Source organism: Callithrix jacchus, chromosome 19 (genome assembly GCF_049354715.1).
Source record: "Callithrix jacchus isolate 240 chromosome 19, calJac240_pri, whole genome shotgun sequence".
Lineage (NCBI taxonomy): Eukaryota > Metazoa > Chordata > Mammalia > Primates > Cebidae > Callithrix > Callithrix jacchus.
This window is the reverse complement of record NC_133520.1, coordinates 41,036,755-41,060,062: the sequence shown is the minus strand read 5'-3', so window position 1 is coordinate 41,060,062 and position 23,308 is coordinate 41,036,755. Positions and strand designations below refer to the sequence as shown.

General features: G+C 45.7%; 1 protein-coding gene across 8 annotated transcripts in view; it reads left to right on the top strand.

Moving 5' to 3' along the window:
• KIF26B (kinesin family member 26B) overlaps positions 1 to 23,308 on the top strand; it is a 636,506-nt gene that overhangs the window by 83,924 nt on the left and 529,274 nt on the right. For 3 of the 8 annotated variants that reach the window (XM_035280615.3, XM_035280617.3, XM_078357169.1), the window contains exon 1: positions 1 to 23,308. This exon is cut by the window's left edge and continues 20,608 nt beyond it; it is cut by the window's right edge. The exons of 4 other annotated variants lie outside the window; for them this stretch is intronic. The gene's annotated coding sequence lies outside the window, so the exon portion shown is untranslated. One more of the 8 variants, XM_078357170.1, reaches the window with a different exon arrangement.

Below are 23,308 nucleotides of genomic sequence, written 5' to 3'. Positions count from 1 at the left end.
TCATGTTAGTCAGGCTGGTCTTGAACTCCAGACCTCAGGTGATCCACCTGCCTCAGCCTCCCAAAGTTCTGGGATTACAGGCGTGAACCACCGTGCCCATAAAATCTTTAAGCATAGATACACAGGAGTATGGCCATTCCATTGTTTTTAATTAATTAAGTAATTTCTAGAGACAGACAGGGTTTTGCCCTGTCGCCTGGACTGGAGTGTAGCAGCAGGATCCTGGCTCACTGCAGCCTCAAACTCCCTGGGATCTTGCCTCAGCCTCCTGAGTAGCTGGGACCACAGGTGTGTGCCACCATGCCTAGCTATTTTTTAAATTTTAAAGATGGGGTCTTGCTATGTTGCCCAGGCTGGCCTCAAACGCCTGGCTTCAAGCCTCCTGCGTCAGCCTCTCAAAGTGCTGGGATTATAGGTATGAAGCACTACACCTGATACATTCCTCCCTCAAAAAAAAAAAAAAAGGCAACCCTGCCTTTATTGATTCCTACTTCCCCAGGATAACACTATTTCTTAAAGGGGTGTTCCCAAGAAACCCTATTTGTTTTTTTAATTCTATATTTTATTTTAAAGAGGAAATCCTATTTAGAGACTTTTTTTTTTGTGGGAATGGCTTCAGAGTATCAAACTTCTGAAGAACCTGGACTATGTTGGGGGCATTTTATGGTGACAGTGCACTCAGCTTACACTGAGGAATGGCTTGGCCGAGAAAGCCAGTGAGGCAAATGGCAGGAGAGGTGACTTCCTGGCATCCTGGGTCTCTTCGAAGGAAGTTGCTGTCACGCTGTCGTTTACCTCACCGTATATGAGATGAAGGGGTAGGATTCATTGCTGTTTGGTTTTGATTTTACTTGTTTCTAGGAGAGAGAGAGAGAGAGTGTGTGTGTGTGTGTGTGTGTGTGTGTTTCTCTCTCTCTCTCTCTCTCTCTCTCTCTCTCTCATGATGATGGAAGTTTAGGCTTGTTTCTGGTTAGTAAAATGACCCTTCACCTGAGACTGAGAAAAATGCTCTCTGGAACCTCTGGAACCCTGGTTTTCCCTCTTCCAAGTTTAATGGTTTCAGGTCCTCTGTTTTTAGCTGGGAAAATGGAAGCCGGTCAGCGGCGATTACAATTTTTGTTTATAGAGAAGGCAGAGAGGCTACATGAAGGTTTGGTGTGGATTTGGGCTGGGGTTAGCCTCCACCCAGGGAAGAGAGCTGAAGACTGAGAATGAGGCCGGGCTGTGCAGGTGGGCAGAGCTCTCTTTGCCGGTGAGATCGTGATGTTTCTGGGCAGAGAGATTTTGTCCCTTAGGAGAGTATCAAATCACGGAGGTCACCCCTCACTGCCACTGCTCTGTTACAGGAAAAAGACACGTGCATCAGAATGATTCCTAGGCTCTGAGCCACTTTCCGAGTGATTCCAGCGACATTCGGAAAACAGATCACCTACTATGTGTTTGTGCCGCGCTGGGAGTTCAGAGTTGTCAAGCACAACCGAGTAACTGAGTCTGATGCTGGAGCCGTCACTGTGGGTGTGGCGCTGGAGCCGTCATGGTGGGTTTGGCGCTGGAGCCCTCATGGTGGGTTTGGCGCTGGAGCCGTCATGGTGGGTTTGGCGCTGGAGCCCTCATGGTGGGTTTGGCGCTGGAGCCGTCATCGTGGGTGTGGCGCTGGTTTTAAAGTAGGAGGACTGGTGTCTTTCAGGCTTTGGTTTCCTGTTTTGTCAAATGCTTTTTTCTTAGTCCTTTCAGCGATTCAGTTCTTGGACTGTCTGTTCAGTCATCAGTCTCTTGGTAGTCTTATTCTACACTGTTTTCCTTTTTAATCGCAGTAAAATATATGTGACATAAAATTTACTGTTATTCCTTTCTACGTGTTGGTGCAGTGGCTGCAAGTACGCGCACCGTCAACCATCACTTCCGTCATCTCAGACTCAAGCTCTACATGCGTTAAAGCAATGACTCTCGTTATGAAAGTGCTTAATAATCACGTTTGTGCTGTTTAACCCCTTTACGCTGATTTCCTCCCCCTTTCCTGCTCCTTTTTTCTTTCTTTCTTTTTTTTTTTTGAGATGGATCTTTGCTCTTGTCATCCAGGCTGGAGTGCAGTGGTGCAGATCTCAGCTAACCTCAACCTCCGCCTCCCAGGTTCAAGCGATATTTCTGCCTTGGCCTCCTGAATAGCTGGGATTACAGGCATGCATTACCACACCTGGCTAATTTGTTGTATTTTTTTTAGTAGAGACAGGTTTCTCCATGTTGCTCAGGCTGGTCTTGAACTCCTGACCTCAGGTGATCTGCCTGCCTCGGTCTCCCAGAGTGCCAAGATTACAGGCAGGAGCCACTGCACCCAGTCTCTTGCTCCTTTTCTAGTAGTTTCTACGAATAGATCACCTGAGTAAAACTGCCCATGTCAAGCCTGGGATTGCCTTGGATTTTGGGGATAAAGGCTGCTGGTACGACCTGTGACATGAGATGCTGCATGCAGTGTCTGAGTGGAAAGCGTGTGGGGATGGCTGTCCAACCCTCCGGGCACATGGGGGCTCTGTCCCTTACTCCTCAGCCACCTGACATTCAACCTGCCTCCGGGTAAATAATTCTTATTAAGTATTTACTTGGAATAATTCTTAACCATGTGTTTTTTTTTTAAATAGTTACTGATATTTGTATTTTAAGCTGTGTACAGATGTTAATATTTGACACAGATATTCTAACCATTAGAGATATTTAATGAAAACTTGTAAATAGGCAAAATTCAAATTTAAAGAGACTGCCCTGTGTTTGTGAAAGCAGGAATTAGTTCTATTGACTTCCATTTCCCCTCCCCACTCCAAGGTATTTTTAAATAAACTAGGGTTTGAAATTCTCCAGAGAATGCTTGAAAGAGAAAGATCCAAGGGACCTCATTAAGTCACTCATTCACGTATTCATTTATCACACATTTACTAAGCTCCCAATATGTGCCACTTTCTCTGTGTTATATACTACTACGGGTTCAAAAACAAAGGTGGCTATCTTGTAATCCTAGCTCTTTGGGAAGCTGAGGCAGGTGGATCACGTGAGGTCAGCGGTTCGAGACCAGCCTGGCCAACATGGCAAAACCCTGTCTGTACTAAAAATACAAAAATTAGTTGGGTGTGGTGGAGTGCGCCTGTAATCCCAGCTACTTGGGAGGCTGAGGCAGGAGAATCACTTGAACCCAGGAGGTGGAGGTTGCAGGGAGCAGAGCTGGGGCCACTGTACCCCAGCCTAGTGACAGAGTGAGACTTTGTCTCAAAAACAAAACAAATTAAAAAACAAAGGAGACCCCAACATTGGTCTTGAGAGGTTTACGAACCAGAAGGGGAGATCAGCGTGTAAACAAGCAAACAAGTCTGAAAGCATCCTAAAGGCTGCAGCGCACTTGTGGTGGGTAGAAGGCGGGTAATCCAGAAGCTGTCAGAAAGATCAAGGGTGGACCTTTCATCTGAGCCACGAGGACAAGCAGGTGTTTGCTTTGGAGATGGAGGGTGGACAGGGCATTCCGGAGAGGTGTTTGCTTTGGAGATGGAGGGTGGACAGGGCATTCTGGAGAGGTGTTTGCTTTGGAGATGGAGGGTGGACAGGGCATTCTGGAGAGGTGTTTGCTTTGGAGATGGAGGGTGGACAGGGCATTCTGGAGAGGTGTTTGCTTTGGAGATGGAGGGTGGACAGGGCATTCTGGAGACCTGCAGCTGGGGGCACAGGCAGTGGGACTTGAGGCGCCTGGTGCGTGGGTATGCGGGCCCGGGGGGTGAGGGCAAAGACGGTGAGGAGAGGAGGCAGTGCCTGGGGGGCCTGACCGGGGACCTTGCTCTCCTGCATCCTGATGAAGACGGGGACCAGATCTGTGTGCCTGGATAATGGCTGGCAGCAGCAAGGAGGTCTGGAAGCACATCGCAGCCGGAGACAGACAAGAGGCTGTTGCCATGCTTTTAAAGAAATCGCAGAGATATTTTGCTTCTTAAGCATTTGGCTTCACTGGAACTTGTGTAATACTGGAGGATGTCAGAACCTCCCCCATTTCTCAGTGTGGGAGAGACTGGTCTCTCTCTCTCTAGGGTAAACATTCAACTGGAGACCCTGCAGGTAGCAGAGGGAGAGGAGTGGGTGAGAACGTGGCCGCTGGATTCCAGCGAGTCTGTTCTGGCTCTCCTCTTAAACAGTGCTGCACTTGAGGCAACTTTCTCAACTCTCTCCTTGCCTCAACTTCCACATCTGTAAAATGGGAGAATGCCTTCCTTTCAGGGTTATAGGCAAAGGAAGTAGTAATCTCTTTTAAAACACTTAGCCCAAGTACACGCTCAGTCCCTGCTAGTTAGCCTTGGCAGTTTCTATTTCCCAAACTGTGACCTTGACTAAATGTGGCCCAGTACTTTAAGACAGGGGATTTGTAGTCACTTTAAAAACTCTTCAGCTGTGCTCAAGCCGTCTGGAGTACTGTGGTAGTTTTCCTGCCTGTGGCAGATGAGTAGCTCAAGGGCCAGTGGTCCCCATGGAAATGGTGGGGCTGGGGGTGGAGGTGGGGGACAGAAAGAAGCCAAGCTACAGAAACATCCATACGCTTCTTCCTCACCAGAGCAGGGTTTGGGCTCCTTCTAGTCACTCCTGCAGGGTGTTTTTTAAGGCTTGGGTCTTGCTCTGTGTCCCTGGCTGGAGTGCAGTGAGGCGATCATAGATCACTATAACCTTGAAGACCAGCTGCAGGATTCCTATGCTCTGCTGTGGGCAAGATGGGGTGCGGGACGCTGTGTATCCCCTTCGTCCCCCTTCCTACTCCGGGAGGGACCCTGTGAGACATTCAGAGGCTTGGGAACTGCAATGGTGGCTGAGCCAGAGAGGAACCCGCCTAAGCTCGGCTATCTTTCTGCATTAGTGTCTCCTCTTTATCTCTTTCACTCCATGTCCGAGCCCCGCCCCCTTCCCCTTGAAATCACTTTCGTGCTGTTTAACCTCTTTACCCTGATTGCCCCCCTTCTTTCTTGCTCCTTTTCTAGTAGTTTCCAGCTAATGGATCACCTGGATAAGATTGCCCCTGTCTTTGTGAGAGCAGCAATTAGCTCTCATCCTGAGGAGGCGGCGTGTTCTGTTGCCTGGCAGCCTTGGTGCAGAGGATGGATCGGGTCTGCCTCTTTTCATTTGAAAGTAGGTTATTGATTAGCACAGATGCCAATTTACTGCAGAGGCTGCTGCCAGTGCCTCTTCATCTCATTATGGTGTAAATTTTCAAGATTGTATCACATTAGCTCAGGGGAATTCAGGAAAGGAAAACGTAGTAAAGTTAAAAAAAAAAAGGCCAAAAGAAAATGAGTATTTCTTCCATTATATTATAGCCCGGGCAAAAATAAGCATGGCTGCCCCTGACCATGTTTGGAAAGGGCCTGTGGGGTGTGTGTCTTGGTGGGGACACCTGACCATGTTTGGAAAGGACCTGCGGGGTGTGTGTCTTGGTGGGGACACCTGACCACGTTTGGAAAGGACCTGCGGGGTGTGTGTCTTGGTGGGGACACCTGACCACGTTTGGAAAGGGCCTGCGGGGTGTGTGTGTTGGTGGGGACACCTGACCACGTTTGGAAAGGGCCTGCGGGGTGTGTGTGTTGGTGGGGACACCTGACCACGTTTGGAAAGGGCCTGCGGGGTGTGTGTGTTGGTGGGGACACCTGACCACGTTTGGAAAGGGCCTGCAGGGTGTGTGTGTTGGTGGGGACACCTGACCACGTTTGGAAAGGGCCTGCGGGGTGTGTGTCTTGGTGGGGACACCTGACCACGTTTGGAAAGGACCTGCGTGGTGTGTGTCTTGGTGGGGACACCTGACCACGTTTGGAAAGGGCCTGCGGGGTGTGTGTGTTGGTGGCTGCACCTGACCACGTTTGGAAAGGACCTGTGGGGTGTGTGTCTTGGTGGGGACACCTGACCACGTTTGGAAAGGGCCTGCGGGGTGTGTGTCTTGGTGGGGACACCTGACCACGTTTGGAAAGGACCTGCGGGGTGTGTGTCTTGGTGGGGACACCTGACCACGTTTGGAAAGGGCCTGCGGGGTGTGTGTGTTGGTGGGGACACCTGACCACGTTTGGAAAGGGCCTACGGGGTGTGTGTGTTGGTGGGGACACCTGACCATGTTTGGAAAGGGCCTGCGGGGTGTGTGTGTTGGTGGGGACACCTGACCATGTTTGGAAAGGGCCTGCGGGGTGTGTGTGTTGGTGGGGACACCTGACCATGTTTGGAAAGGGCCTGCGGGGTGTGTGTGTTGGTGGGGACACCTGACCATGTTTGGAAAGGGCCTGCGGGGTGTGTGTGTTGGTGGGGGTGGGTGGTGTGTAGCTGGGTTGGTTGTGAGCCTTGGGAAAACCCAGCCACAGGTTTCAAAGCACTTCCTCTTGTTTTCTTTGGTTTCTTTGAGGACTGATATTCTTGGGAAATCGTGATTTTTAGGGAAACTGTCAGACCGTGGGGTCTATTTTTTTTATGGCAAGAGCCTTCTTGTCTCAGCTTTGTGAGACAGAAGGAGGCAGAGATGATGAGATGGCAGAGGAGGAGACGCTGGCCACGGTGGGCTGGCCAATGCTAATTTTGGGGACCAGATGGTTTGTGTGCAGGCCTACCTGTTGTCCAGTTAGGAATGTGAGATCATTTCCTTCTAAAAAATGGCTTTATTGAGATACAATTTATGTGCCATAAATTCCCCTGTGTTAAATGTGTGCAGGCTTGTGGATCAGTTAGGGATCTGAGATCATTATTTTCTAAAAAGTAGCTTTATATGTGCCATAGAATTCACCTGTTTGAAATGTGTTCATGCCTAACTGTTGGTCAATTAGGAATCCAAGATCATTCTCTTCTACAAAGTGGCTTTACTGAGATATGATTTATGTGCCATAAAATTCATCTGTTTTAAATGTGTGCAGGCCTAAGTGTTGGTCAAGTAGGAATCTGAGATCATTCTTCTATAAAAAATGGCTTTACTGAGACAATTTATGTGCCGTAAAATTCACTTGTTTTAAATGTACAGCTCAGTGCATTTCCGTATATTGCCAGGTTGCAGCCATCATCACTATTGCATTCTAGAACATTTCTTTTTTTTTTTTTGAGACGGAGTTTCACTCTTGTTACCCAGGCTGGAGTGCAATGGCGCGATCTCGGCTCACCGCAACCTCCGCCTCCTGGGTTCAGGAAATTCTCCTGCCCCAGCCTCCTGAGTAGCTGGGATTACAGGCACGCGCCACCATGCCCAGCTAATTTTTTGTATTTTTAGTAGAGACAGGGTTTCACCATGTTGACCAGGATGGTCTCGATCTCTTGACCTCTTGATCCACCTGCCTCGGCCTCCCAAAGTGCTGGGATTACAGGCGTGAGCCACCCCTCCCAGCCCATTCTAGAACATTTCTATCACTCCTCAAGGAAATGGCCCATCATCAGTCAGTCTTCACTCCACTCCACTCCCAGGCACAGGAAATGACCCATCTGCTGTCTGTCTCTCTGTATACTTTTTTTTTTGAAACAGAGTCTTGCTCTGTCACCAGGCTGGAGTGCAGTGGTGCAATCTTGGCTCACTGCACCCTCTGCCTCCCAAGTTCAAGCGATTCTCCTGCCTCAGCCTCCCAAGTAGCTGGTACAACAGGCGCACGCCACCACGCCCAGCTATTTTTTGTATTTTTAGTAGAGACGGAGTTTCACCATGCTGGCCAGGGTGGTCTTGATTTTCCATTTTTTACCATTTTACGTAAACAAAATCATACAATCTGAGCGCTTTTGTAGATGGCTTCTTTGACTTAGTGCAGTGTTTTCAGGGTTGGCTGTGTTGTCTCAGTACTTCCTTTGCTTTTATTGTCAGGTGGTACCCCACTGTGTAAACATACCACGTGCTGTAATCCCAGCACTTTGGGAGGCCGAGGCGGGTGGATCACAAGGTCAAGAGACCGAGACCATCCTGGTCAACATGGTGAAACCCCGTCTCTACTAAAAATACAAAAAATTAGCTGGGCATGGTGGCGTGTGCCTGTAATCCCAGCTACTCGGGAGGCTGAGGCGGGAGAATTGCCTGAACCCAGGAGGCGGAGGTTGCCGTGAGCCGAGATCGCACCATTGCACTCCAGCCTGGGTAACAAGAGCGAAACTCTGTCTCAAAAAAAAAAAAAAAAAATACCACATGCTGTATATCCATTCACCAATCTACAGCTATGTGGGCTGTTTCTAGTTTTTGGCTATTATGAATAATGCTACTATGAATGTTTGTGTATAAATCTTGGTGTGGACATATGGTTTCATTTCTTATGGATAGATGCCTAGGTGTGGAATTGCTAGTTAATATGGCAATTCTGTGTTTAATGTTTTGAGAAACTTCCAAACTCTTTTCCCAAATGGCAGCCCCATTTTATATTCCTCCCAGCAATAGATGAGGCTTTTGATTCTAGCATCACACTGTAGCTTTGTTGCATTTCACTAATGACCAGTAAGGCTGAGCTTCTTTTCGTGTGCTTGTTGGCCATTCATATATTTTCTTTGGAAAAATATTTATTCAAATCCTTTGTTTTTTGTTTTTTTTTTTTGAGACAGAGTCTCACTCTGTCACCCAGGCTGGAGTGCAATGGTGCGTTCTCGGCTCACTGCAACCTCCGTCCCCAGGTCCAAGCGATTCTCTTGCCTCAGCCCCTGAGTAGCTGGGATTGCAGGCGCGTGCCACTGCGCCCAGCTAATTTTTGTATTTTTAGTAGAGATGGGGTTTCAACATCTTGGCCAGGCTGATGACCTCGTGATCCACCCGCCTTGGCCTCCCAAAGTGCTGGGATTACAGGTGTGAGCCACCGTGCCTGGCTGGTCTTTTTTAAATGGGGCTATTTTTGTTGTTACTGGGTTGTAAGTCTTCAGTATATTCTGGATAGAAGTCCCTTATCGGATATATGACTGGCCAGTATCTCCTCCTGGTCTGTGAGTTATCTTTTCACTTTCTTTTTTTTGGGGGGGGGGGAGGAAGGCAGGAAGGGAGGGAAGAAGGATGGTAGGGAGGAAGGAAGGGATGAAGGAAGGAAGGAAGGAAGGAAGGAAGGGAGGAAGCGGGGAGGGAGGGAGGGAGGGAGGGAAGGGAAGGAAGGAAATCAAGCAATGAGAGAGACATTGCCGACCTGGATCTAGAGGTTTACAAGTTGATTTCTTTTTTTTTGAGAGAAGGAAAGAAAAAAAAAATAAGTAAAGGAGAGGAAGAAAGAGGAAGAGAAAGAGGGAGAGTAAATGGAAATATTGCTTTATTTTGAAAAAAATTGAGTATTAATAATGGCCAATCAATGTTTCATTTAAACTTGTGGGTAGGTGTGATGTGGTATTGACAAGAATGTATATTTTGTGTATTTGAAGTGGGGAGCTCTATGAATATTTATTAAGTTTACTTGTTCCGGATCTGAGTTCGAGTCCTTGATATCCTTATTAACTTTCTGTCTCATTGAATCTAAGTCTCGTATCTGGGTGTTAGGATCGTTAGCTCTTGTTGTTGCATTGATCCTTTTACCACTATATCTTTGTTGCTTTAAAATCTATTTTCTCCGATACGAGAATTGCAACTCCTGCTTTTTATTTATTTATTATTTATTTTTGCTCTCCATTTGGTTGGTAAATCTTTCTCCATCCCTTTGTTTTGAGTCTTTGTGTATCCTTGCATGTGAAACAGGTCTGGATGTAACATGCCATTGGGTTTTGGCTGTGTCTTTTGATTGGGGGATTTAGTCAATTTAAATTTAGGGTTACTGCCATTTGATGTTGACTGGCTGTTTTATCCATTCGTTGGTGTAAATTCTTCTTTATGTTGGTGCTCTTTACTTTTTGGTGTATTTTTAGAAAGGCTAATACTGGTTGTTTCTTTCTGTGTGTAATGCTTCTTTCAGAAGCTCTTGTAAAGCAGGCCTAGTGGTAATAAAATCTCTGAGTTCTTGCTTGTTCATAAAAGATTTTATTTTTCCTTCAGTTGTGAAGCTTAGTTTGGCTGGATATGAAATTCTGGGCTGAAGGTTCTGTTCTTTGAGAATGTTGAATATTGGCCCCCACTCTCTTCTGGCTTGTGGAGTTTCTGCTGAGAGATCTGCTGTAAGTCTGATAGGCTTGCCTTTGTGGGTAACATGACCTTTCTCTCTGGCTGCCCTTAGTATTTTCTCCTTCGTTTCAACCCTGGTGAATCTTAACGATTATGTGCCTTGGGGTTGCTCTTCTTGAGGAATATCTTTGTGGTGTTCTCTGTATTTCCTGGGGTTGAATTTTGACCTGCTTTGCTAGTTTAGGAAAATTTTCCTGAATAATGTCCTGAAGGGTATTTTCCAGCTTGGATTCATTCTCTCCGTCGCATTCAGGTACACCTATCAAACATAAATTTGGTCTTTTCACATAGTCCCACATTTCTTGGAGACTTTGCTCATTCCTTTTTATCCTTTTTTCTCTAATCTTTTCTTCACGTTTTATTTCATTAAGTTGGACTTTGACCTCTGATATCCCTTCTTCTGCTTGAACAATTCGAGTGTTTAAACCTGTGCATACTTCTCGGAGTTCCTGTATTGTATTCTTCAGTTCCATTAATTCACTCATACTCCTCTCTAAGTTGTCTATTCTCAATAGGATTTCATCAAACCTTTTTTCAAAGTTCCTAGTTTCTTTACGTTGGGCTACAACATGTTCTTTTAACTCACCGAAGTTTGTTATTATCCATTCCTTGAAGAGTGATTCTGTCATTGGGATGCGCTCGTTCTCCATCAAGCCTTGTTCCATTGTTGATGTGGAACTGTGATCATCTTTAGAGGGAGAGGCGTTCTGACTTTGAGTATTCTCAGCTTTTTTACGCTGGTTTCTTCCCGTCATTGTAAATTTATCCTCCTGCCGTCTTTGAAATTACCAACTTTCAGATTACGTCTCTTGAGTGGACGTCCAGGTTGTTAGTTCCCAGGGCCAGAGCAGCGGCGTTAAAACTGATGGTGCTTTTCTGCCCAGGATTCTCCTGTCTGGCTTCCTTCTTGTGTCCGTAATGGGCGACTCTGCCTTCCCGGGGCTCCAAACCTCGGTCAGAAGGGGAACCGGTCCCGTTTACTCTGAGCCGAGCGCTCCCGCGCAGAGGTGCCGTCACAGCCGCTGCCGGGCTCTGGTGTCCTGCTGGGGACCCGGGCCGGTCCTCTGAACCTGTTTACTCTGCTCCAAGAGCGGCCGTGCCGAGGTGCCGGCTGAACCGCTGCACCGGCCACGAGAGTCGCGCTGGCCACCCCTGTGTTTCCTCCACTGGGGGATCTCCTGCTCCGTGAGCGACCAGAATTTGTCTGAAAGTGTGGCGTCCTCTAGTTCTCCGCGCCTTCCCTGAGAGCTGCAATCCCGGGATGTTAGCGATCGGCCATCTTGGATCTCTCTCCATCTTTTCACTTTCTTGATGGTGCTGTTTGAAGCACAGAAGTTTTATGTTTGATGAAATCCAGTTGACCAATTTATCTTTTATTGCTTTTATTTTTTTATTTTATTTTATTGTTTTTGGTGTCATATCTAAGAAATCATCTAATCCAAGGTCATGAAGATTTACTTCTAGATTTTGTCTTAAGGGTTTTGTGGTTCTAGTTCCAGCATTTAGATCTGTGATCCATTTTGCATTAAGATCCTTCATTTTTCTTACATAAAGAAATTTTCCAGACTTGGCCCAGTGTGTGGCTCATGCCTGTAATCCCAGCACTTTGGGAGGCCGAGGCGGGTGGATCACGAGGTGGGAGTTTGAGACCAGCCTGGCCAACATGGTGAAACCCCATCTCTACTAAAAATAAAAAATTAGCTGAGCTTGGTGGTGGGCGCCTGTAATCACAGCTACTCAGGAGGCTGAGGCAAGAGAATAGTTTGAACCCCAGAGGCGAAGAGCTGAGATCACACCATTGCACTCCAGTCTGGTTAAGAGGGAGAGACTCCGTCTAAAAACAAGAAAAAAAAGAAAATATCCAGACTAATTCAGGATTCCGGAAAATAGATTTAGAATGACCATTGTGGATTTTCTTTCCTGTCCTTTATTTTCTGACAAAACATATGTGGTGGCCGTCACATGCTGGGTAGAATCAAGATTGCAAAGACTGACATAAGAATTTGGCACACGAGCAGGCTGGAGTTGGAGATCCTGCCAACATCTCTAATGCATCTTCTGAGGGTGGGAGAACTGTCACAGAGGCGACCTGCAGGTGTGAGATGGACGCCGAGGACTGGCACTCCTCAGATGAAAGCTCAACCTCGTCACCCACGTGGGGTGGGGGGACAAAGCAAATTAACCATCAGAGAAAGTCCTGGTGGCATGGCACGATTATGTCATGGTGGCACCGGGGCAGTCTGCCAGGCAGGTTGTCAGAAGGGCAGACAGAGTGATGAAATGTTTTTGCTGGGGTCCTAGAGTGATGGAGTGTTTTTGTTGGGGTCCTAGAGTGATGGAGTGTTTTTGCTGGGGTCCTAGAGTGATGGAGTGTATTTGCTGGGGTCCTAGAGTGATGGAGTGTTTTTGTTGGGGTCCTAGAGTGATGGAGTGTTTTTGCTGGGGTCCTAGAGTGATGGAGTGTTTTTGCCGGGGTCCTAGAGTGATGGAGTGTTTTTGCTGGGGTCCTGTCATGTAGCTGTTTGATGAGGCCGTCTCTGGTTTTGACTACATTTTTGCTTTCGTTGGATTTTTTTCCTATGTCTTGACCCCTAACCTCCTGCAAGAGGTATGGGGGCTTTTTTGGGTGGTTGGGTAGCTGAGCCTTCTTAAATATGCCTGTGGTTTTCCTCCAAGGCTCCCAAGGATCAGATATAGCTCTGGGGAAGTGGGCGGAGGTGAGAGGCTGGGCTTATTTTTGCTAAAATCCAAGACCAGTGACACAAGGTAGAAGTCACGGGATGGAATGACCCTGTAGGACATCCCTTTTGCAGCACTAATCACAAAGGCAAATGGAATGGCAGCGTGTCAAAGTGAACTTGAATACTTCCTCAGTGAGCTCCAGGCCAGGTGTCAAACCTTGCGCATACTGCAAGAAATAGCTCAGCCCTAGAGCAAACCAAGTGAGAAGGGAGAGTGGGTCCTGGCTTGACTTCAGGCACGCGGCCTTGGCATCTGTGTGTACACATGTGCATCGTCGTCTGTGCGCACAGCTACACAAGTGTGTCTTTACCATCTCTGGGAAGCAGGTTTACTGTTAATGTGCTTTCACCTGCTTTTGATTTTAAAATTGCGGGGGAAAGGATTGAACATCAAATGCACACTTCTGTCCTGTGTAAAAATAAGAGCCAAAATTTAAACTCTGAATTTATGCAACGGATTAAATGTGGAGCGTTAGTTCTCATCACAAAATAATGTAACCCTTGTTTACCTTCAAGAGGGCCGTTTCTCATCAATGCAGTCAAAATGAACTTCTCAGAAATTCTTGGATTTTTAAGGGACGTGCACCCAAACCTTGTGTCTCTGAGAAAGAGGCTGTGTGATGAGTGGTGAGTTGTTTTTAGCGAATGTGGCTGCCTGGTCGCTTCCTCCTAAATCTGAGATGGTAGGTAGAGGTTTATTGTTGCTGTAGCAGGTAGGGAGCCTGTCCTGCTTGCACTGAAAAGTCTTCGCAGAGCACTTAATTAGACATTGCTCTGGCTGTTTGCAGCGCAGTGCAATGGGAGATGAGAGGATTCCAGACTGGAACCCTAGACATCCAAATCCGTAGGTACTGTTCAGAGCCACATTTTTTATTGCTTCTCTAGGATTATGCTAATCATTCAATTCAAATTTAATTCAGCTCACATTTTTGACATTCTGCTGCGTGCTAAGGTGGTGGAGACACTTAATGAAACCTGGTTCCAAGAATAGCACCAGGAAGGGAGGCTCTGGACAGAACCCGAGACATAAGCTGTGTTGGGACCGGGGGGTATAAGCAAGCTTTCTGGGACTCTCATTACCCTGCACGTCAGCTTTGTGTCCATCAGCAAACCCTGTGGTCTGTCTCTTCTCTCAGCAAAGTCTGAAGGAGTGGGACACTCCAGCTGTGTGTCACGGGAATGAGCCATCATCTGGCGACTTAGGGACAGTATCAGGGATTCCATTTGCCAGCAGCGTATTCGCTTGTATTTCTAATATTTATGTTTTCTTAAGATGGTCCCCTTGCCCACGTGTGCTGATTTTCTAAACTATCAGCCACATCAACAGAATGCCCCCTTCGATGAGTCATGGACTGAGCTGGGTCCTAGTGATGCTGGAAAAGCCACTTTAGCGAAGAATGGACCCTGCGTCCGTGGCCTTGGGTTAAATGCCATCCACGGGCCTTACTGAGGTTCTTCATGTTCTGCTTTATTTGGGTGCAACTGCACCAGCTAAACAGCCTTAATAAGCTTTTCCACGGGATGCAGTGAGCTCCCTGCGTCTGTGCGGTAAGGGAATCTCAGCGAGTCCTGCCGAAAGGAGCAGTTTTGAGAAAGTGAGCTGGGAAGCGGGAGCAGGAGTTGCGGTGAGAGGCGCTGAGGCCCGCAGTCCACCTGCAGGTTTCGGTCTGACTTCCTTCCCTGTGACTTAGCCCGCAGTAAGTTACACATCTCTATCCTACCCTTCCGTAAAGTGGGAATCTTAGTACCTGCGCTGCTTCTCTTTCAGACAGAATCAAGCGAAACAGTGGAAGTGTTTTGTAAATTAAAGTGATATCAGATGTAAAGAGAATCAGTATAACGTCATCATCATCATCATTGCGAAAGGAACTATGGTCACGTTGGAGAAAAAGCCAAGTACTTTTCTAAGCAATTTAATTCTCTGGAATAAAAGACGGCAAGGTCTTTGCCTGGAACTGGAGGCCATTATCTTATGTGGAACGAGTGAGACACAAAAAGACAGATACTGCACATTTTCACTTATGAATGGGAGCTAAATAGTGTGTGCACAGGGATGGAGACAACCAGAAAGACAGTGAAGACTCGCAGAGGTGGGAGGTGGATGAGGGTGAGAAATTCTGAATGGATACCATGTACATTATTCCAGTGATGGATGCTTCCAATGCTCTGACTTCACCAATATGCAGTATACCCAAGTAACAAAATTACACTTGGACCCCATACATTTATGCAAAAAAAGACCTTTGACACTAGCCATACCTGATGGAGAGGAGTCAGCCTGAGAGACAGTGCAAGAGAGGATTCAGGTTCTTGTCTTGACAAACGGCTCAGGACACCCACTTGTACTTCAGGAGAATGTGGATTGGAAGGCTCTTGGTGTTTCTGTTTTGCAAGTGGGATTGAGTAGTTTTGTTGGAGAGGGGGAGGGCGATGAGAATGTAACACAGTTTTCACAGCTGTCAGCGGTGATAATAAAAGAGTTATTAGAAAATGTTTTAGACACATGATAGGGTAAGTTGGTTGAGGACCTGGAAGAGCAGGCAAAGGACGTGGAATGGATGTATTTGAGCTCTAGGTGACATGATGAAAATTGTGGTTGAGGATTATTTTTCTGATCTTGAGGAAATTCAGGTTTGAATGATGAGGATGAACGAGGTTGATAAACACTGAAATTGGAATCAAGAGGAAAATTCAAGACACGGTAGAACAGAGGTGTGGGCAGCGAAGCCGGGAGAGTAGGCAGGAAGTGAGGCCAGGACAGGAACCCTCAGGACTCACCTCTCTCTCCGGGACCCTGGTTTGTCCCAAGGTCTTATTTTCCTACCGTCATGTTTGGTTTTGATGGAACAGCTCCATTCAGGAGAGACATTTCTACTTTCCCTCTGAGCTTTGCAAACTGATGGCACAGCCGCGTTTTAAGAAACTAGCTCTCAGGTTAGTTCCACTTACAAAGATCTTCAAGTTCTCAAACTAGGAAGCGCGTGTGTTGCTGCTGAGAATGTAATATCGTGCAGCTGTTTTGGAAAATGATACGGCAGTTTTTCAGAAGATTAAACATGAAATTACATATGACTCAGCAATTCCACTTTTGGGTGTAAACCCAAATGAATTGAAAGCAGGGGCTCAAACAACTCTCTGTACAATTGTGTGCACCGCAGCCAAAGCGGAGGACACCCAGTGTCCACCAGTGGATGGAGGAGGAAATGCGGTCTCTGTAATGACAGTGGAATATTGTTCCGAAAAGGAGTAACATTCTGAAACAGGCCACAACATGGATGAACCCTGGAGATACTGTGCCAAGTGAAATAGGCCAGTCACAGAGGACAGACATTATCTGGCTCTACTTAACACGAGGTACATCAAGTAATCACACTCAGACAGAGAGCAGAATGGTGGTTGTCAGGGGCTGGAGTTAGGAGAATGGGTTTCTTGTTTTACCTACGGAGTTTCAATTTGGGAGACGATGGTGGTGACGGTTACATAGCAGTGTGACTGCACTTAATGCCACTGTACCCTCAAAAGTGGTTACTGTAGTGAAGTTTATATACATATTTCACCGTAATAAAAATGGTGAGCTGTCATCTTGCATTGCTGATGCTTTTTGTTCAAATTCTGGGAAATACGGCATAATAATTCTCTTCTTACATGATTCCACTCTGGAAAGTTAATTCTGGATAACTTTTCAATGCAGTTTTCCCCAGGAAAACAGAAGATAATGAGGTTTCCTAGGCCAGACACACCTTGTTAACATTTCCATAACAAAACAGCAAATTGCAATTTACAGTTTGTCTCCCTGTTATCGTTAAGCCACAAAGAAGCAATGTTTACAGGAACAATTGTGCCTTAAGCCACAAAGAAAAAAATGTTTACGGAGGATTTTACGCTAATAATCAGATGTGCCGTAAATGGGTGTTTGGGGGCACTCAGGGTTCGTGACCTCAGGCTGTGGAGGTGTTCTTGTTCTAGATGTCTGTCGAAAGTTTTCTTTCTCAAGGAGCTCCTAAATTAGAGGTAAGACCCCTGCCACCTGCGTGATCCCCCAGAAGTTAGAACTTTGCACCTTCTCTTTGTGGCAGGGAAGAGTACTGTCCTCTCTAGAGCTGGAAGGGTGTGTGTTAACACAGTTTAAGGCAGTTGTATTAGTCTGTTTTCACGTTGCTGATAAAGACATACCTGAGACTGGGTGATTTATAAAGACAGAGAGGTTTAATGGACTCACAGTTCCATGTGGCTGGAGAGGCCTCACAATCATGGCGGAAAGTGAAAGACACGTCTTACATGGTGGCAGGCAATACAGAATGAGAGCCAAGGGAAAGAGGAAACCTCCCATGAGACCATCAGATCTCGGGAGACTTACTCACTACCATGAGAACAGTATGGGGGAACCGCCCCATGATTCAGTTATCTCCCCCTGGGTCCCTCCCACATGTGGGAATTATGGGAGCTACAATTCAAGATGAAATTTAGGAGGGGCCACAGCCAAACCCTATCAGTAGTCCATGGTGTGTTCTGTTGAAGGCGTGTCAGTGTCACGCTGAGGGATCCACAGCCGAGTGCTCAGACCTGGGTGCTGGGTCTCTTGTCAGGACTTCCTCTTTTTTTTTTTTTTTTGAGATGGAGCCTTGCTTTGTCTCCCAGGCTGGAGTGCAATGGCACAATCTCTGCTCATTGTAACCTCTGCCTCCCGGGTTCAAGTGATTCTTCTGCCTCAGCATCCTGAGTAGCGGGGACTACATTTGTGCGCCACCAGGCCAGGCTGATTTTTGTATTTTTATTAGTGATGAGGTTTTGCCATGTTGGCCAGGCTAGTCTTAAAAGTCCGGACCTCATGATCTGCCTGCCTTGGCCTCCCAAAGGACTGGGATTACAGGCGTGAGCCACTGCACCCTGCCGTTTTAACTATTTTTGGTGCACAGTTCCATGGCACTAAGTACATTCACGTCGTTGGCAGCCATCACCAGCATCTACCCCAGCAATTCCATCATTCCAGATGAAAACTTGTTACCCATTAAACAACGACTCTCTACTGTCCCTTCCCTCAGGCCACTGGTAACTTTTTGTCTTTATCAATGTATCTATTCTAGGTACCTAATATAAATGGACTCATATAATATCTGTCCTTTTAAAAACACTGTTGATTAATTTTACAAAATAACCACTTAATCACTTTGATACTTACCTTACTAGTCTATTAAATTATGAACTTAGTGTCTTCAAAATATAATTAAAATACTATATATTAAAATAAATTCTACGTATATAAGAATTAAATATAAAAAAATGAGGCTGGGTGGAGTGGCTCACACCTGTAATCCCAGTAGTTTGGGAGGGCGAGGCAGGTGGATCATCTGAGGTCAAGAGTTCAAGATCAGCCTGGCCAACGCAGTCAAGCCCCATCTCTATTAAAAATACAAAAATCTAGCCGGGCATGGTGGCAGATGCCTGTAATCCCAGCTACATGGGAGGCTGAGGCGGGAGAATCACTTCAACCTGCGAGGGAGATGTTGCCATGAGCTGAAATGGTACCACACATGCCAGGCTGGGTGACAAGAGTGAAGCTCTATCTCCAAAAAAAAAAAAAGGAATTAAATATAAAAAAGTAGAAGTCTTGGCCAGGCGCGGTGACTCACGCCTATAATCCAACCACTTTGGGAGGCCGAGGCCGGTGGATCACGAGGTCAAGAGATCAAGACCATCCTGGTCAACATGGTTAAACCCCGTCTCTACTAAAAATACGAAAAATTAGCTGGGCACGGTGGCGCGTGCCTGTAATCCCGGCTACTCGGGAGGCTGAGGCAGGAGAATTGCCTGAACCCAGGAGGCGGAGGTTGCGGTGAGCCGAGATCGCGCCATTGCACTCCAGCCTGGGTAACAAGAGCGAAACTCCGTCTCAAAAAAAAAAAAAAAAAAAAAAAATAGAAGTCTAGAAGGAAATATATGGATAAAGAAATTTCTAAGCTTGAAAGAATAGAAGGTATCACAGGAGAAAACAGGCACAGGCTTGACCACATAAAAAACTCTGTATATCAGGAAACATTTGGGCTTTGATAAAGAAAATCTGCAGAGAATGTAAAAATATTACAATGAATTATATATAAGTTTATATATATACATAATTCATATAGAATTTTTAATACACATTGCTAATGTCAATACTAAGACCACAGTCGTTAAAGGGACAAGGTCAGTTGAACTGACTTTGCAGAAGGGGAAACAGACACACGAGGTTACCAAAGGCAAGAAGAATTGTTCAGCTTCATCAGTAATCAAATCAGTGCAGGCTGAAACAACGGGGAGCTCCCATTTTTGATCCAGCTTAACAAAGATTTTGTAAAACGTGATATTCTTCCATATAATCGAGGGTAAGTTAACACAAGCATTATGGAAAGCAGTGTGATGAACCTTAAGATTATTCTTACTCCTTGCCCTGGTAGTTCCATTTCTGGGAATCTGTCTTAGGGAAATAATCCTAACTACCAGGATTGATGCACAAAAGCATTTCCTGAAGCATTTAAAAAAATAATTATAAAGAATTAGAAAGACGCTGCATGTTCAGCATTAGGGAATGGTTAATTACGATCAGTCTATTTTATCAAATACTGTGTGGTCTCTTAATGTTTGTAAAATGTTTCCCGTGTTTCGGGGAAAATACTCATGATATAATTAATGCTAATTGATTTTAAAAAAGCAGGCTGTAACACTGAATATAAGTATTTTCTGGTCTAGATAGTTTCAGACTTCACAAAAAAAAAATGGATGTTTGTTACAATATTAGCAGAGGATAATATTGATGGCGGCTGGTCTTCGCTAGTAAACTGTGTTTCCTAATGTTTTTACAAAAGGCATATACTTCTTAAAATTTTTAAAAATTTTGATCCATTTTGTAGAAATTTGATTCTCATATATCTGTCTTAAGAATTTCTCTATTGTGTAAACCATCCTTGAATAAACTAAGTTACATAGTTTTCAAACTCTGTATCCTGCTAAATGATCAGCTATACCAATGACTTTTTAAAATAATATAAGCTTCCAGGAGGGAGAAAAGAAGTGTGTTTATCTTAGGTGCCTGTAGAACCCGCAGGAACTCTTCCTTCTTGGGAAGAGGAGGCAAAAGTAACAGGCATGAGCTTGTGAACCCTTCTCTCTGGTACCCTTGACCTCTTTTATGTATTTATTTTTTGTTTAGTGTTACAGATTTGGGGGGTACATGTGCAGGTGCATGTGTCCCATTCTGTAATGGTGGGGATTGGGTTCCTAGAGTACCCATCACCCCAGTCGTGAACATTACACCCAACAGATAACTTTTCAACTTTTAGGTTCGGGGCGCTGTGCAGGTTTGTGATATGGGTACGTTGCATGTCGTGGGATTTGGCGCACAGATGATTTCATCATCTCGGTAGTAAGCAGCGTACCCGATAGGGAGTTTCTGACTCTCGGCCTTCTCCTACCCTCCACTCTCAAAGTAGGTCTTGCTGTCTACTGTTCCCCCCTAGTATCCATGCGTGCTCATTGTTTAACTCATAAGTGAGAACATGTGGTATTTGGTTTTCTGTTCCTGTGTTAATTTGCTGAGAATGATGGTTTCCAGCTTCATCCACGTCCCTGCAAAGGAAGCGAACTCAGGCTTTTTATGGCCGCATAGTATTCCATGCTGTATATGTGCCACAGTTTCTTTATCCAGTCTACTGTTGACTGGCATGTAGCTTGATTCCATGTTTTCGCTACTGTGAATAGTGCTACAGTGAACATACGCGTACGTGTGCCTTTACGGTAGAACGATTTGGTACTTGACTTCTTAATGCCATTGTGTTCACCAAAGACAGTCATATTACTCTGCCTATTTCAACTGGTTTGTAAACCAGAAAGCTTAGGCTTTACTTTTAAATAACCGTTTTTTTCAAAATTTCATATTTTTTCTCATTTTAGGAATGTAATAATAATCATCATATATTAAGAGCTTTTGAAGAACCAGATCCTGTTCTAAACACCTTATGTGTGTTACATCATTTAGTGTTCACAGGAATCCTGTGAGGTGTAGGGACCGTTACTGTTCCAGTTTTACAGATGAGAAAACTGAAGCACAGTCAAGTAAATGGAGAAGCCCACGTTCAACCCCAGCGACCTGTCACCACAGCATCCCTCGGCTGCGCCAACCTGAGGGGAGCTTACCTGTACTTACCAAAGGAAGCAACTCAGGCGCAGTAGTTTGCCAAGGCTGCCACCTGATGCAGCCACTGGCAAATCAATGGCAGAGAAAGATTTAGAGCAGAGACAGGGCTGCGTCCATCTATCGTGTTAGTACCTGGACCACGTGGAGCTGGAAAATGGCATCTACACCGGAAAGTTTCTTTTTGCCGCTAAGTTATCATGTATGAACCTCCCATGGACTTTTGAAAATAATATCAAAATCATACCACTATGATTGGTAAGGCATTCCATGTAGGACGCTGGGTCATTTGGTTTCTGTAGGAAAATGTGATTTTGTAGGAAGACGTATGGTGGTTTCTTCCCCATAAGGCCATTATCTCGTCTTTGAACCTAATTTCTACTACAGTGCGGGTTTGAAGAGGCCTCGTTCATTATGGTGGCACATTTTAATTTTGTTGTTAATTTTTGAGATGGAGTCTCGCTTTGTCACTCAGGCTGGAGTGCAATGGCGTGATCTTGGCTCACTGCAACCTCCGCCTCCCGGGTTTAAGCAATTCTCTTGCCTCAGCCTCCCGAGTAGCTGGGATTACAGGCTTGTGCCACCAAGCCCAGCTAATTTTTTTTTTTTAGTAGAGATGCAGTTTCACCACATTGGCCAGGCTGGTCTCAAACTCCTGACCTTGTGATCCACCCACCTTTGCCTCCTAAAGTGCTGGGATTACAGGCGTGAGCCATTGTGCCTGGCCCTGTGGTGGTACGTTTTTAAAATTTGCCTCTCATTTGGAATTGATTGTTTCCATTTACAGAGTGCTTGATGCAGAAGCAGTTATGGAAAGGGAGGCCCTTTCCGAGCGTGGTGTGTGGGGTGAGAGTTGACTAGACTTTGGTAAAATAGTGAACATTGCAAACAAAACTATGGAAACAAAAGAATATTTTCTTTCTTTCTTTCTTTCTTTCTTTCTTTCTTTCTTTCTTTCTTTCTTTCTTTCTTTCTTTCTTTCTTCTTTTTTTCTTTCTTTCTGCCTTTCTGTCATTCTTTCTTTCTGCCTTCCTTCCTTCCTTCCTTCCTTCCTTCCTTCCTTCCTTCCTTCCTTCCTTCCTTCCTTCCTTCCTTCTGTCTGTCTTTCTTTCTTTCTGCCTTTCTGTCTGTCTTTCTGTCTTTCTTTTCTTTCTTGTCTTTGTCTTGCAGTGGTGTGATCTCGGCTCACTGCAACCCCCCAGGTTCAAGCCATTCTCCTGCTTCAGGCTCCCGAGTAGCTGGGACTATAGGCGCATGCCACCATGCCTGGCTAGTTTTTTGTATTTTAAGTAGAGATGGGGTTTTGTCATGTTGCCCAGGCTGGTCTGGAACTCCTGACCTCAGGCAGTCCACCCACCTTGACCTCCCAAAGTGCTGGGATTACAGGTGTGAGCCACCGTGCCCGGCCTGGTTCTTACTTTCAGATCTGGTATTTGAGCCTGTCCGTGTTAACCGTGTTTAAGTGACTCAGATGAAAATGTTGGCCCTGGCCCCACATGGCCAGAAAAGTAAGAACGCTTATAATCAAGTACTGATGTTTCCTCAAAAAGCCAGAATCTGTTCTAATAGAAATACCGGTAATTTCTTCATTCTGTGAAGTATATGTGTATGGGTGTGGGTGTGTGTTATGAGCGGGCTGTAGATTTTAACAATTGTTTGCCCAAGGTTGCTACAGATCTAAACACATGTAAGGCTTCAAGGCATTTAGCATGTGGGGAAATCAAATAGTGGCTATTTTATAAAGGCAGCTAGTTGGGAAGCCTCAGTCATTGTGACTTTTTATGGGCTCTGCTAGGATTTGATGCTGGAACCAGTGTGATCTGGGGAGGGGGATTTCTTCACACACGTCCTTTAGAAAGCCACCGCTGTATTCCTGTGTTGTTGCATTGGATCAATATCCCTAGTAGGTTTTTTTGTTGTTGTTTTTCCTTTTTTTGATACGGAGTTTTGCTCTTGTTGCCCAGGCTGGAGTACAAGGGCGAGATCTAGGCTCACCAAAAATTCTGCTTCCCGGTTTCAAGTGATTCTCCTGCCTCAGCCTCCCGAGTAGCTGGGATGACAGACATGTGCCACCATGCCTGGCTAATTTTGTATTTTTAGTAGAGACAATACAAAGCAGGGTTTCTCCATGTTGGCCAGTTTGGTCTTGAACTCTCAACCTCAGGTGATCTGCCCACCTCGGCCTCCTAAAGTGCTGGGATTACAGGTGGGAGCCACCGCACCCGGCCTCTGGTAGGTTTCTTTTCTCCGCCTGCTACCGAGGCAGCTCACCGCTGGTCATGTTAGTTTTACTCAAGTGAGGAAAGTCTCCGCTAGCAGTGTTTT